This window comes from Camelina sativa, chromosome 10 (genome assembly GCF_030686135.1).
Source record: "Camelina sativa cultivar CO46 ecotype springtype chromosome 10, ASM3068613v1".
Taxonomy (NCBI): Eukaryota; Viridiplantae; Streptophyta; class Magnoliopsida; order Brassicales; family Brassicaceae; genus Camelina; species Camelina sativa.
Window position 1 is genome coordinate 21,997,548 of NC_141889.1, and position 13,062 is coordinate 22,010,609.

Here is a 13,062-nt window from a genome sequence, read left to right on the forward strand (position 1 = left end):
AAGTTACGGCGTTATGTTTGTACTATATAGTCTTACGCAACAACCAAAAAAAAAAAAAAAAAAAGAAGGAGGGATGCAACACGAGGACTTCCCGGGAGGTCACCCATCCTAGTACTACTCTCGCCCAAGCACGCTTGACTGCGGAGTTCTGATGGGATCCGGTGAATTAGTGCTGGTATGATCGCATCCGTTAGTATATACCATTCAATCGCATATATCGTGTTTTAAAAACTCTAGGGATCATTCAATGTGGGTCCCACTTGATATGTGGACCGTTTATTCACCTTGGACGTGCTTCCAACCGCGAAAAACAAGAGATAACCATATCCAAACATAATTTTGTACTCGTAGCTAATTGTGTCGCGATCACCAAAAAACATCCGAAACACCTTCAAACGTCAAAATTCGGCCTCCGGAATGGTCCAATGGTACGAAGAACCATTGCCTTGCCAGAAACACTCTTGGGGCTTTCCGAAATGGTATTATGGGTCGCGTGGTTCCTCACGATGTAAAAGTTACGGCGTTATGTTTGTACTATATAGTCTTACGCAACAACCAAAAAAAAAAAAAAAAAAAGAAGGAGGGATGCAACACGAGGACTTCCCGGGAGGTCACCCATCCTAGTACTACTCTCGCCCAAGCACGCTTGACTGCGGAGTTCTGATGGGATCCGGTGAATTAGTGCTGGTATGATCGCATCCGTTAGTATATACCATTCAATCGCATATATCGTGTTTTAAAAACTCTAGGGATCATTCAATGTGGGTCCCACTTGATATGTGGACCGTTTATTCACCTTGGACGTGCTTCCAACCGCGAAAAACAAGAGATAACCATATCCAAACATAATTTTGTACTCGTAGCTAATTGTGTCGCGATCACCAAAAAACATCCGAAACACCTTCAAACGTCAAAATTCGGCCTCCGGAATGGTCCAATGGTACGAAGAACCATTGCCTTGCCAGAAACACTCTTGGGGCTTTCCGAAATGGTATTATGGGTCGCGTGGTTCCTCACGATGTAAAAGTTACGGCGTTATGTTTGTACTATATAGTCTTACGCAACAACCAAAAAAAAAAAAAAAAAAAGAAGGAGGGATGCAACACGAGGACTTCCCGGGAGGTCACCCATCCTAGTACTACTCTCGCCCAAGCACGCTTGACTGCGGAGTTCTGATGGGATCCGGTGAATTAGTGCTGGTATGATCGCATCCGTTAGTATATACCATTCAATCGCATATATCGTGTTTTAAAAACTCTAGGGATCATTCAATGTGGGTCCCACTTGATATGTGGACCGTTTATTCACCTTGGACGTGCTTCCAACCGCGAAAAACAAGAGATAACCATATCCAAACATAATTTTGTACTCGTAGCTAATTGTGTCGCGATCACCAAAAAACATCCGAAACACCTTCAAACGTCAAAATTCGGCCTCCGGAATGGTCCAATGGTACGAAGAACCATTGCCTTGCCAGAAACACTCTTGGGGCTTTCCGAAATGGTATTATGGGTCGCGTGGTTCCTCACGATGTAAAAGTTACGGCGTTATGTTTGTACTATATAGTCTTACGCAACAACCAAAAAAAAAAAAAAAAAAAGAAGGAGGGATGCAACACGAGGACTTCCCGGGAGGTCACCCATCCTAGTACTACTCTCGCCCAAGCACGCTTGACTGCGGAGTTCTGATGGGATCCGGTGAATTAGTGCTGGTATGATCGCATCCGTTAGTATATACCATTCAATCGCATATATCGTGTTTTAAAAACTCTAGGGATCATTCAATGTGGGTCCCACTTGATATGTGGACCGTTTATTCACCTTGGACGTGCTTCCAACCGCGAAAAACAAGAGATAACCATATCCAAACATAATTTTGTACTTGTAGCTAATTGTGTCGCGATCACCAAAAAACATCCGAAACACCTTCAAACGTCAAAATTCGGCCTCCGGAATGGTCCAATGGTACGAAGACCCATTGCCTTGCCAGAAACACTCTTGGGGCTTTCCGAAATGGTATTATGGGTCGCGTGGTTCCTCACGATGTAAAAGTTACGGCGTTATGTTTGTACTATATAGTCTTACGCAACAACCAAAAAAAAAAAAAAAAAAAGAAGGAGGGATGCAACACGAGGACTTCCCGGGAGGTCACCCATCCTAGTACTACTCTCGCCCAAGCACGCTTGACTGCGGAGTTCTGATGGGATCCGGTGAATTAGTGCTGGTATGATCGCATCCGTTAGTATATACCATTCAATCGCATATATCGTGTTTTAAAAACTCTAGGGATCATTCAATGTGGGTCCCACTTGATATGTGGACCGTTTATTCACCTTGGACGTGCTTCCAACCGCGAAAAACAAGAGATAACCATATCCAAACATAATTTTGTACTCGTAGCTAATTGTGTCGCGATCACCAAAAAACATCCGAAACACCTTCAAACGTCAAAATTCGGCCTCCGGAATGGTCCAATGGTACGAAGACCCATTGCCTTGCCAGAAACACTCTTGGGGCTTTCCGAAATGGTATTATGGGTCGCGTGGTTCCTCACGATGTAAAAGTTACGGCGTTATGTTTGTACTATATAGTCTTACGCAACAACCAAAAAAAAAAAAAAAAAAAGAAGGAGGGATGCAACACGAGGACTTCCCGGGAGGTCACCCATCCTAGTACTACTCTCGCCCAAGCACGCTTGACTGCGGAGTTCTGATGGGATCCGGTGAATTAGTGCTGGTATGATCGCATCCGTTAGTATATACCATTCAATCGCATATATCGTGTTTTAAAAACTCTAGGGATCATTCAATGTGGGTCCCACTTGATATGTGGACCGTTTATTCACCTTGGACGTGCTTCCAACCGCGAAAAACAAGAGATAACCATATCCAAACATAATTTTGTACTCGTAGCTAATTGTGTCGCGATCACCAAAAAACATCCGAAACACCTTCAAACGTCAAAATTCGGCCTCCGGAATGGTCCAATGGTACGAAGACCCATTGCCTTGCCAGAAACACTCTTGGGGCTTTCCGAAATGGTATTATGGGTCGCGTGGTTCCTCACGATGTAAAAGTTACGGCGTTATGTTTGTACTATATAGTCTTACGCAACAACCAAAAAAAAAAAAAAAAAAAGAAGGAGGGATGCAACACGAGGACTTCCCGGGAGGTCACCCATCCTAGTACTACTCTCGCCCAAGCACGCTTGACTGCGGAGTTCTGATGGGATCCGGTGAATTAGTGCTGGTATGATCGCATCCGTTAGTATATACCATTCAATCGCATATATCGTGTTTTAAAAACTCTAGGGATCATTCAATGTGGGTCCCACTTGATATGTGGACCGTTTATTCACCTTGGACGTGCTTCCAACCGCGAAAAACAAGAGATAACCATATCCAAACATAATTTTGTACTCGTAGCTAATTGTGTCGCGATCACCAAAAAACATCCGAAACACCTTCAAACGTCAAAATTCGGCCTCCGGAATGGTCCAATGGTACGAAGAACCATTGCCTTGCCAGAAACACTCTTGGGGCTTTCCGAAATGGTATTATGGGTCGCGTGGTTCCTCACGATGTAAAAGTTACGGCGTTATGTTTGTACTATATAGTCTTACGCAACAACCAAAAAAAAAAAAAAAAAAAGAAGGAGGGATGCAACACGAGGACTTCCCGGGAGGTCACCCATCCTAGTACTACTCTCGCCCAAGCACGCTTGACTGCGGAGTTCTGATGGGATCCGGTGAATTAGTGCTGGTATGATCGCATCCGTTAGTATATACCATTCAATCGCATATATCGTGTTTTAAAAACTCTAGGGATCATTCAATGTGGGTCCCACTTGATATGTGGACCGTTTATTCACCTTGGACGTGCTTCCAACCGCGAAAAACAAGAGATAACCATATCCAAACATAATTTTGTACTCGTAGCTAATTGTGTCGCGATCACCAAAAAACATCCGAAACACCTTCAAACGTCAAAATTCGGCCTCCGGAATGGTCCAATGGTACGAAGACCCATTGCCTTGCCAGAAACACTCTTGGGGCTTTCCGAAATGGTATTATGGGTCGCGTGGTTCCTCACGATGTAAAAGTTACGGCGTTATGTTTGTACTATATAGTCTTACGCAACAACCAAAAAAAAAAAAAAAAAAAGAAGGAGGGATGCAACACGAGGACTTCCCGGGAGGTCACCCATCCTAGTACTACTCTCGCCCAAGCACGCTTGACTGCGGAGTTCTGATGGGATCCGGTGAATTAGTGCTGGTATGATCGCATCCGTTAGTATATACCATTCAATCGCATATATCGTGTTTTAAAAACTCTAGGGATCATTCAATGTGGGTCCCACTTGATATGTGGACCGTTTATTCACCTTGGACGTGCTTCCAACCGCGAAAAACAAGAGATAACCATATCCAAACATAATTTTGTACTCGTAGCTAATTGTGTCGCGATCACCAAAAAACATCCGAAACACCTTCAAACGTCAAAATTCGGCCTCCGGAATGGTCCAATGGTACGAAGACCCATTGCCTTGCCAGAAACACTCTTGGGGCTTTCCGAAATGGTATTATGGGTCGCGTGGTTCCTCACGATGTAAAAGTTACGGCGTTATGTTTGTACTATATAGTCTTACGCAACAACCAAAAAAAAAAAAAAAAAAAGAAGGAGGGATGCAACACGAGGACTTCCCGGCAGGTCACCCATCCTAGTACTACTCTCGCCCAAGCACGCTTGACTGCGGAGTTCTGATGGGATCCGGTGAATTAGTGCTGGTATGATCGCATCCGTTAGTATATACCATTCAATCGCATATATCGTGTTTTAAAAACTCTAGGGATCATTCAATGTGGGTCCCACTTGATATGTGGACCGTTTATTCACCTTGGACGTGCTTCCAACCGCGAAAAACAAGAGATAACCATATCCAAACATAATTTTGTACTCGTAGCTAATTGTGTCGCGATCACCAAAAAACATCCGAAACACCTTCAAACGTCAAAATTCGGCCTCCGGAATGGTCCAATGGTACGAAGACCCATTGCCTTGCCAGAAACACTCTTGGGGCTTTCCGAAATGGTATTATGGGTCGCGTGGATCCTCACGATGTAAAAGTTACGGCGTTATGTTTGTACTATATAGTCTTACGCAACAACCAAAAAAAAAAAAAAAAAAAGAAGGAGGGATGCAACACGAGGACTTCCCGGGAGGTCACCCATCCTAGTACTACTCTCGCCCAAGCACGCTTGACTGCGGAGTTCTGATGGGATCCGGTGAATTAGTGCTGGTATGATCGCATCCGTTAGTATATACCATTCAATCGCATATATCGTGTTTTAAAAACTCTAGGGATCATTCAATGTGGGTCCCACTTGATATGTGGACCGTTTATTCACCTTGGACGTGCTTCCAACCGCGAAAAACAAGAGATAACCATATCCAAACATAATTTTGTACTCGTAGCTAATTGTGTCGCGATCACCAAAAAACATCCGAAACACCTTCAAACGTCAAAATTCGGCCTCCGGAATGGTCCAATGGTACGAAGACCCATTGCCTTGCCAGAAACACTCTTGGGGCTTTCCGAAATGGTATTATGGGTCGCGTGGTTCCTCACGATGTAAAAGTTACGGCGTTATGTTTGTACTATATAGTCTTACGCAACAACCAAAAAAAAAAAAAAAAAAAGAAGGAGGGATGCAACACGAGGACTTCCCGGGAGGTCACCCATCCTAGTACTACTCTCGCCCAAGCACGCTTGACTGCGGAGTTCTGATGGGATCCGGTGAATTAGTGCTGGTATGATCGCATCCGTTAGTATATACCATTCAATCGCATATATCGTGTTTTAAAAACTCTAGGGATCATTCAATGTGGGTCCCACTTGATATGTGGACCGTTTATTCACCTTGGACGTGCTTCCAACCGCGAAAAACAAGAGATAACCATATCCAAACATAATTTTGTACTCGTAGCTAATTGTGTCGCGATCACCAAAAAACATCCGAAACACCTTCAAACGTCAAAATTCGGCCTCCGGAATGGTCCAATGGTACGAAGACCCATTGCCTTGCCAGAAACACTCTTGGGGCTTTCCGAAATGGTATTATGGGTCGCGTGGTTCCTCACGATGTAAAAGTTACGGCGTTATGTTTGTACTATATAGTCTTACGCAACAACCAAAAAAAAAAAAAAAAAAAGAAGGAGGGATGCAACACGAGGACTTCCCGGGAGGTCACCCATCCTAGTACTACTCTCGCCCAAGCACGCTTGACTGCGGAGTTCTGATGGGATCCGGTGAATTAGTGCTGGTATGATCGCATCCGTTAGTATATACCATTCAATCGCATATATCGTGTTTTAAAAACTCTAGGGATCATTCAATGTGGGTCCCACTTGATATGTGGACCGTTTATTCACCTTGGACGTGCTTCCAACCGCGAAAAACAAGAGATAACCATATCCAAACATAATTTTGTACTCGTAGCTAATTGTGTCGCGATCACCAAAAAACATCCGAAACACCTTCAAACGTCAAAATTCGGCCTCCGGAATGGTCCAATGGTACGAAGACCCATTGCCTTGCCAGAAACACTCTTGGGGCTTTCCGAAATGGTATTATGGGTCGCGTGGTTCCTCACGATGTAAAAGTTACGGCGTTATGTTTGTACTATATAGTCTTACGCAACAACCAAAAAAAAAAAAAAAAAAAGAAGGAGGGATGCAACACGAGGACTTCCCGGGAGGTCACCCATCCTAGTACTACTCTCGCCCAAGCACGCTTGACTGCGGAGTTCTGATGGGATCCGGTGAATTAGTGCTGGTATGATCGCATCCGTTAGTATATACCATTCAATCGCATATATCGTGTTTTAAAAACTCTAGGGATCATTCAATGTGGGTCCCACTTGATATGTGGACCGTTTATTCACCTTGGACGTGCTTCCAACCGCGAAAAACAAGAGATAACCATATCCAAACATAATTTTGTACTCGTAGCTAATTGTGTCGCGATCACCAAAAAACATCCGAAACACCTTCAAACGTCAAAATTCGGCCTCCGGAATGGTCCAATGGTACGAAGACCCATTGCCTTGCCAGAAACACTCTTGGGGCTTTCCGAAATGGTATTATGGGTCGCGTGGTTCCTCACGATGTAAAAGTTACGGCGTTATGTTTGTACTATATAGTCTTACGCAACAACCAAAAAAAAAAAAAAAAAAAGAAGGAGGGATGCAACACGAGGACTTCCCGGGAGGTCACCCATCCTAGTACTACTCTCGCCCAAGCACGCTTGACTGCGGAGTTCTGATGGGATCCGGTGAATTAGTGCTGGTATGATCGCATCCGTTAGTATATACCATTCAATCGCATATATCGTGTTTTAAAAACTCTAGGGATCATTCAATGTGGGTCCCACTTGATATGTGGACCGTTTATTCACCTTGGACGTGCTTCCAACCGCGAAAAACAAGAGATAACCATATCCAAACATAATTTTGTACTCGTAGCTAATTGTGTCGCGATCACCAAAAAACATCCGAAACACCTTCAAACGTCAAAATTCGGCCTCCGGAATGGTCCAATGGTACGAAGACCCATTGCCTTGCCAGAAACACTCTTGGGGCTTTCCGAAATGGTATTATGGGTCGCGTGGTTCCTCACGATGTAAAAGTTACGGCGTTATGTTTGTACTATATAGTCTTACGCAACAACCAAAAAAAAAAAAAAAAGAAGAAGGAGGGATGCAACACGAGGACTTCCCGGGAGGTCACCCATCCTAGTACTACTCTCGCCCAAGCACGCTTGACTGCGGAGTTCTGATGGGATCCGGTGAATTAGTGCTGGTATGATCGCATCCGTTAGTATATACCATTCAATCGCATATATCGTGTTTTAAAAACTCTAGGGATCATTCAATGTGGGTCCCACTTGATATGTGGACCGTTTATTCACCTTGGACGTGCTTCCAACCGCGAAAAACAAGAGATAACCATATCCAAACATAATTTTGTACTCGTAGCTAATTGTGTCGCGATCACCAAAAAACATCCGAAACACCTTCAAACGTCAAAATTCGGCCTCCGGAATGGTCCAATGGTACGAAGACCCATTGCCTTGCCAGAAACACTCTTGGGGCTTTCCGAAATGGTATTATGGGTCGCGTGGTTCCTCACGATGTAAAAGTTACGGCGTTATGTTTGTACTATATAGTCTTACGCAACAACCAAAAAAAAAAAAAAAAAAAGAAGGAGGGATGCAACACGAGGACTTCCCGGGAGGTCACCCATCCTAGTACTACTCTCGCCCAAGCACGCTTGACTGCGGAGTTCTGATGGGATCCGGTGAATTAGTGCTGGTATGATCGCATCCGTTAGTATATACCATTCAATCGCATATATCGTGTTTTAAAAACTCTAGGGATCATTCAATGTGGGTCCCACTTGATATGTGGACCGTTTATTCACCTTGGACGTGCTTCCAACCGCGAAAAACAAGAGATAACCATATCCAAACATAATTTTGTACTCGTAGCTAATTGTGTCGCGATCACCAAAAAACATCCGAAACACCTTCAAACGTCAAAATTCGGCCTCCGGAATGGTCCAATGGTACGAAGACCCATTGCCTTGCCAGAAACACTCTTGGGGCTTTCCGAAATGGTATTATGGGTCGCGTGGTTCCTCACGATGTAAAAGTTACGGCGTTATGTTTGTACTATATAGTCTTACGCAACAACCAAAAAAAAAAAAAAAAAAAGAAGGAGGGATGCAACACGAGGACTTCCCGGGAGGTCACCCATCCTAGTACTACTCTCGCCCAAGCACGCTTGACTGCGGAGTTCTGATGGGATCCGGTGAATTAGTGCTGGTATGATCGCATCCGTTAGTATATACCATTCAATCGCATATATCGTGTTTTAAAAACTCTAGGGATCATTCAATGTGGGTCCCACTTGATATGTGGACCGTTTATTCACCTTGGACGTGCTTCCAACCGCGAAAAACAAGAGATAACCATATCCAAACATAATTTTGTACTCGTAGCTAATTGTGTCGCGATCACCAAAAAACATCCGAAACACCTTCAAACGTCAAAATTCGGCCTCCGGAATGGTCCAATGGTACGAAGACCCATTGCCTTGCCAGAAACACTCTTGGGGCTTTCCGAAATGGTATTATGGGTCGCGTGGTTCCTCACGATGTAAAAGTTACGGCGTTATGTTTGTACTATATAGTCTTACGCAACAACCAAAAAAAAAAAAAAAAAAAGAAGGAGGGATGCAACACGAGGACTTCCCGGGAGGTCACCCATCCTAGTACTACTCTCGCCCAAGCACGCTTGACTGCGGAGTTCTGATGGGATCCGGTGAATTAGTGCTGGTATGATCGCATCCGTTAGTATATACCATTCAATCGCATATATCGTGTTTTAAAAACTCTAGGGATCATTCAATGTGGGTCCCACTTGATATGTGGACCGTTTATTCACCTTGGACGTGCTTCCAACCGCGAAAAACAAGAGATAACCATATCCAAACATAATTTTGTACTCGTAGCTAATTGTGTCGCGATCACCAAAAAACATCCGAAACACCTTCAAACGTCAAAATTCGGCCTCCGGAATGGTCCAATGGTACGAAGACCCATTGCCTTGCCAGAAACACTCTTGGGGCTTTCCGAAATGGTATTATGGGTCGCGTGGTTCCTCACGATGTAAAAGTTACGGCGTTATGTTTGTACTATATAGTCTTACGCAACAACCAAAAAAAAAAAAAAAAAAAGAAGGAGGGATGCAACACGAGGACTTCCCGGGAGGTCACCCATCCTAGTACTACTCTCGCCCAAGCACGCTTGACTGCGGAGTTCTGATGGGATCCGGTGAATTAGTGCTGGTATGATCGCATCCGTTAGTATATACCATTCAATCGCATATATCGTGTTTTAAAAACTCTAGGGATCATTCAATGTGGGTCCCACTTGATATGTGGACCGTTTATTCACCTTGGACGTGCTTCCAACCGCGAAAAACAAGAGATAACCATATCCAAACATAATTTTGTACTCGTAGCTAATTGTGTCGCGATCACCAAAAAACATCCGAAACACCTTCAAACGTCAAAATTCGGCCTCCGGAATGGTCCAATGGTACGAAGACCCATTGCCTTGCCAGAAACACTCTTGGGGCTTTCCGAAATGGTATTATGGGTCGCGTGGTTCCTCACGATGTAAAAGTTACGGCGTTATGTTTGTACTATATAGTCTTACGCAACAACCAAAAAAAAAAAAAAAAGAAGAAGGAGGGATGCAACACGAGGACTTCCCGGGAGGTCACCCATCCTAGTACTACTCTCGCCCAAGCACGCTTGACTGCGGAGTTCTGATGGGATCCGGTGAATTAGTGCTGGTATGATCGCATCCGTTAGTATATACCATTCAATCGCATATATCGTGTTTTAAAAACTCTAGGGATCATTCAATGTGGGTCCCACTTGATATGTGGACCGTTTATTCACCTTGGACGTGCTTCCAACCGCGAAAAACAAGAGATAACCATATCCAAACATAATTTTGTACTCGTAGCTAATTGTGTCGCGATCACCAAAAAACATCCGAAACACCTTCAAACGTCAAAATTCGGCCTCCGGAATGGTCCAATGGTACGAAGACCCATTGCCTTGCCAGAAACACTCTTGGGGCTTTCCGAAATGGTATTATGGGTCGCGTGGTTCCTCACGATGTAAAAGTTACGGCGTTATGTTTGTACTATATAGTCTTACGCAACAACCAAAAAAAAAAAAAAAAAAAGAAGGAGGGATGCAACACGAGGACTTCCCGGGAGGTCACCCATCCTAGTACTACTCTCGCCCAAGCACGCTTGACTGCGGAGTTCTGATGGGATCCGGTGAATTAGTGCTGGTATGATCGCATCCGTTAGTATACACCATTCAATCGCATATATCGTGTTTTAAAAACTCTAGGGATCATTCAATGTGGGTCCCACTTGATATGTGGACCGTTTATTCACCTTGGACGTGCTTCCAACCGCGAAAAACAAGAGATAACCATATCCAAACATAATTTTGTACTCGTAGCTAATTGTGTCGCGATCACCAAAAAACATCCGAAACACCTTCAAACGTCAAAATTCGGCCTCCGGAATGGTCCAATGGTACGAAGAACCATTGCCTTGCCAGAAACACTCTTGGGGCTTTCCGAAATGGTATTATGGGTCGCGTGGTTCCTCACGATGTAAAAGTTACGGCGTTATGTTTGTACTATATAGTCTTACGCAACAACCAAAAAAAAAAAAAAAAAAAGAAGGAGGGATGCAACACGAGGACTTCCCGGGAGGTCACCCATCCTAGTACTACTCTCGCCCAAGCACGCTTGACTGCGGAGTTCTGATGGGATCCGGTGAATTAGTGCTGGTATGATCGCATCCGTTAGTATATACCATTCAATCGCATATATCGTGTTTTAAAAACTCTAGGGATCATTCAATGTGGGTCCCACTTGATATGTGGACCGTTTATTCACCTTGGACGTGCTTCCAACCGCGAAAAACAAGAGATAACCATATCCAAACATAATTTTGTACTCGTAGCTAATTGTGTCGCGATCACCAAAAAACATCCGAAACACCTTCAAACGTCAAAATTCGGCCTCCGGAATGGTCCAATGGTACGAAGACCCATTGCCTTGCCAGAAACACTCTTGGGGCTTTCCGAAATGGTATTATGGGTCGCGTGGTTCCTCACGATGTAAAAGTTACGGCGTTATGTTTGTACTATATAGTCTTACGCAACAACCAAAAAAAAAAAAAAAAAAAGAAGGAGGGATGCAACACGAGGACTTCCCGGGAGGTCACCCATCCTAGTACTACTCTCGCCCAAGCACGCTTGACTGCGGAGTTCTGATGGGATCCGGTGAATTAGTGCTGGTATGATCGCATCCGTTAGTATATACCATTCAATCGCATATATCGTGTTTTAAAAACTCTAGGGATCATTCAATGTGGGTCCCACTTGATATGTGGACCGTTTATTCACCTTGGACGTGCTTCCAACCGCGAAAAACAAGAGATAACCATATCCAAACATAATTTTGTACTCGTAGCTAATTGTGTCGCGATCACCAAAAAACATCCGAAACACCTTCAAACGTCAAAATTCGGCCTCCGGAATGGTCCAATGGTACGAAGACCCATTGCCTTGCCAGAAACACTCTTGGGGCTTTCCGAAATGGTATTATGGGTCGCGTGGTTCCTCACGATGTAAAAGTTACGGCGTTATGTTTGTACTATATAGTCTTACGCAACAACCAAAAAAAAAAAAAAAAGAAGAAGGAGGGATGCAACACGAGGACTTCCCGGGAGGTCACCCATCCTAGTACTACTCTCGCCCAAGCACGCTTGACTGCGGAGTTCTGATGGGATCCGGTGAATTAGTGCTGGTATGATCGCATCCGTTAGTATATACCATTCAATCGCATATATCGTGTTTTAAAAACTCTAGGGATCATTCAATGTGGGTCCCACTTGATATGTGGACCGTTTATTCACCTTGGACGTGCTTCCAACCGCGAAAAACAAGAGATAACCATATCCAAACATAATTTTGTACTCGTAGCTAATTGTGTCGCGATCACCAAAAAACATCCGAAACACCTTCAAACGTCAAAATTCGGCCTCCGGAATGGTCCAATGGTACGAAGACCCATTGCCTTGCCAGAAACACTCTTGGGGCTTTCCGAAATGGTATTATGGGTCGCGTGGTTCCTCACGATGTAAAAGTTACGGCGTTATGTTTGTACTATATAGTCTTACGCAACAACCAAAAAAAAAAAAAAAAAAAGAAGGAGGGATGCAACACGAGGACTTCCCGGGAGGTCACCCATCCTAGTACTACTCTCGCCCAAGCACGCTTGACTGCGGAGTTCTGATGGGATCCGGTGAATTAGTGCTGGTATGATCGCATCCGTTAGTATACACCATTCAATCGCATATATCGTGTTTTAAAAACTCTAGGGATCATTCAATGTGGGTCCCACTT

At 44.1% G+C, this 13,062-nt stretch overlaps 26 non-coding genes across 26 annotated transcripts; all 26 read right to left on the minus strand.

The window, feature by feature from the left end:
* Positions 1-70: 70 nt before the first annotated feature.
* LOC147936716 (5S ribosomal RNA) lies at positions 71-189 on the minus strand. Its single transcript, XR_015569464.1, has one exon. It is a non-coding gene; the product is annotated as a 5S ribosomal RNA (ribosomal RNA).
* Positions 190-582: 393 nt separating this feature from the next.
* LOC147936717 (5S ribosomal RNA) lies at positions 583-701 on the minus strand. Its single transcript, XR_015569465.1, has one exon. It is a non-coding gene; the product is annotated as a 5S ribosomal RNA (ribosomal RNA).
* Positions 702-1,094: 393 nt separating this feature from the next.
* On the minus strand, positions 1,095-1,213 carry LOC147936718 (5S ribosomal RNA). Its single transcript, XR_015569466.1, has one exon. It is a non-coding gene; the product is annotated as a 5S ribosomal RNA (ribosomal RNA).
* Positions 1,214-1,606: 393 nt separating this feature from the next.
* Positions 1,607-1,725, minus strand: LOC147936719 (5S ribosomal RNA). Its single transcript, XR_015569467.1, has one exon. It is a non-coding gene; the product is annotated as a 5S ribosomal RNA (ribosomal RNA).
* A 393-nt stretch (positions 1,726-2,118) lies between these two features.
* LOC147936720 (5S ribosomal RNA) lies at positions 2,119-2,237 on the minus strand. Its single transcript, XR_015569468.1, has one exon. It is a non-coding gene; the product is annotated as a 5S ribosomal RNA (ribosomal RNA).
* Positions 2,238-2,630: 393 nt separating this feature from the next.
* Positions 2,631-2,749, minus strand: LOC147936721 (5S ribosomal RNA). The gene has a single exon (XR_015569469.1). It is a non-coding gene; the product is annotated as a 5S ribosomal RNA (ribosomal RNA).
* Positions 2,750-3,142: 393 nt separating this feature from the next.
* Positions 3,143-3,261, minus strand: LOC147936722 (5S ribosomal RNA). Its single transcript, XR_015569471.1, has one exon. It is a non-coding gene; the product is annotated as a 5S ribosomal RNA (ribosomal RNA).
* A 393-nt stretch (positions 3,262-3,654) lies between these two features.
* On the minus strand, positions 3,655-3,773 carry LOC147936723 (5S ribosomal RNA). The gene has a single exon (XR_015569472.1). It is a non-coding gene; the product is annotated as a 5S ribosomal RNA (ribosomal RNA).
* Positions 3,774-4,166: 393 nt separating this feature from the next.
* Positions 4,167-4,285, minus strand: LOC147936724 (5S ribosomal RNA). Its single transcript, XR_015569473.1, has one exon. It is a non-coding gene; the product is annotated as a 5S ribosomal RNA (ribosomal RNA).
* A 393-nt stretch (positions 4,286-4,678) lies between these two features.
* On the minus strand, positions 4,679-4,797 carry LOC147936725 (5S ribosomal RNA). Its single transcript, XR_015569571.1, has one exon. It is a non-coding gene; the product is annotated as a 5S ribosomal RNA (ribosomal RNA).
* A 393-nt stretch (positions 4,798-5,190) lies between these two features.
* LOC147936726 (5S ribosomal RNA) lies at positions 5,191-5,309 on the minus strand. The gene has a single exon (XR_015569474.1). It is a non-coding gene; the product is annotated as a 5S ribosomal RNA (ribosomal RNA).
* Positions 5,310-5,702: 393 nt separating this feature from the next.
* On the minus strand, positions 5,703-5,821 carry LOC147936727 (5S ribosomal RNA). Its single transcript, XR_015569475.1, has one exon. It is a non-coding gene; the product is annotated as a 5S ribosomal RNA (ribosomal RNA).
* A 393-nt stretch (positions 5,822-6,214) lies between these two features.
* On the minus strand, positions 6,215-6,333 carry LOC147936728 (5S ribosomal RNA). The gene has a single exon (XR_015569476.1). It is a non-coding gene; the product is annotated as a 5S ribosomal RNA (ribosomal RNA).
* A 393-nt stretch (positions 6,334-6,726) lies between these two features.
* Positions 6,727-6,845, minus strand: LOC147936729 (5S ribosomal RNA). The gene has a single exon (XR_015569477.1). It is a non-coding gene; the product is annotated as a 5S ribosomal RNA (ribosomal RNA).
* Positions 6,846-7,238: 393 nt separating this feature from the next.
* Positions 7,239-7,357, minus strand: LOC147936730 (5S ribosomal RNA). Its single transcript, XR_015569478.1, has one exon. It is a non-coding gene; the product is annotated as a 5S ribosomal RNA (ribosomal RNA).
* Positions 7,358-7,750: 393 nt separating this feature from the next.
* LOC147936731 (5S ribosomal RNA) lies at positions 7,751-7,869 on the minus strand. Its single transcript, XR_015569479.1, has one exon. It is a non-coding gene; the product is annotated as a 5S ribosomal RNA (ribosomal RNA).
* Positions 7,870-8,262: 393 nt separating this feature from the next.
* LOC147936732 (5S ribosomal RNA) lies at positions 8,263-8,381 on the minus strand. Its single transcript, XR_015569480.1, has one exon. It is a non-coding gene; the product is annotated as a 5S ribosomal RNA (ribosomal RNA).
* A 393-nt stretch (positions 8,382-8,774) lies between these two features.
* On the minus strand, positions 8,775-8,893 carry LOC147936733 (5S ribosomal RNA). Its single transcript, XR_015569482.1, has one exon. It is a non-coding gene; the product is annotated as a 5S ribosomal RNA (ribosomal RNA).
* Positions 8,894-9,286: 393 nt separating this feature from the next.
* LOC147936734 (5S ribosomal RNA) lies at positions 9,287-9,405 on the minus strand. Its single transcript, XR_015569483.1, has one exon. It is a non-coding gene; the product is annotated as a 5S ribosomal RNA (ribosomal RNA).
* A 393-nt stretch (positions 9,406-9,798) lies between these two features.
* On the minus strand, positions 9,799-9,917 carry LOC147936735 (5S ribosomal RNA). Its single transcript, XR_015569484.1, has one exon. It is a non-coding gene; the product is annotated as a 5S ribosomal RNA (ribosomal RNA).
* A 393-nt stretch (positions 9,918-10,310) lies between these two features.
* On the minus strand, positions 10,311-10,429 carry LOC147936736 (5S ribosomal RNA). The gene has a single exon (XR_015569485.1). It is a non-coding gene; the product is annotated as a 5S ribosomal RNA (ribosomal RNA).
* A 393-nt stretch (positions 10,430-10,822) lies between these two features.
* LOC147936737 (5S ribosomal RNA) lies at positions 10,823-10,941 on the minus strand. Its single transcript, XR_015569486.1, has one exon. It is a non-coding gene; the product is annotated as a 5S ribosomal RNA (ribosomal RNA).
* A 393-nt stretch (positions 10,942-11,334) lies between these two features.
* On the minus strand, positions 11,335-11,453 carry LOC147936738 (5S ribosomal RNA). Its single transcript, XR_015569487.1, has one exon. It is a non-coding gene; the product is annotated as a 5S ribosomal RNA (ribosomal RNA).
* Positions 11,454-11,846: 393 nt separating this feature from the next.
* On the minus strand, positions 11,847-11,965 carry LOC147936739 (5S ribosomal RNA). The gene has a single exon (XR_015569488.1). It is a non-coding gene; the product is annotated as a 5S ribosomal RNA (ribosomal RNA).
* Positions 11,966-12,358: 393 nt separating this feature from the next.
* LOC147936740 (5S ribosomal RNA) lies at positions 12,359-12,477 on the minus strand. The gene has a single exon (XR_015569489.1). It is a non-coding gene; the product is annotated as a 5S ribosomal RNA (ribosomal RNA).
* A 393-nt stretch (positions 12,478-12,870) lies between these two features.
* On the minus strand, positions 12,871-12,989 carry LOC147936741 (5S ribosomal RNA). The gene has a single exon (XR_015569490.1). It is a non-coding gene; the product is annotated as a 5S ribosomal RNA (ribosomal RNA).
* Between the last annotated feature and the right edge of the window lie 73 nt (positions 12,990-13,062).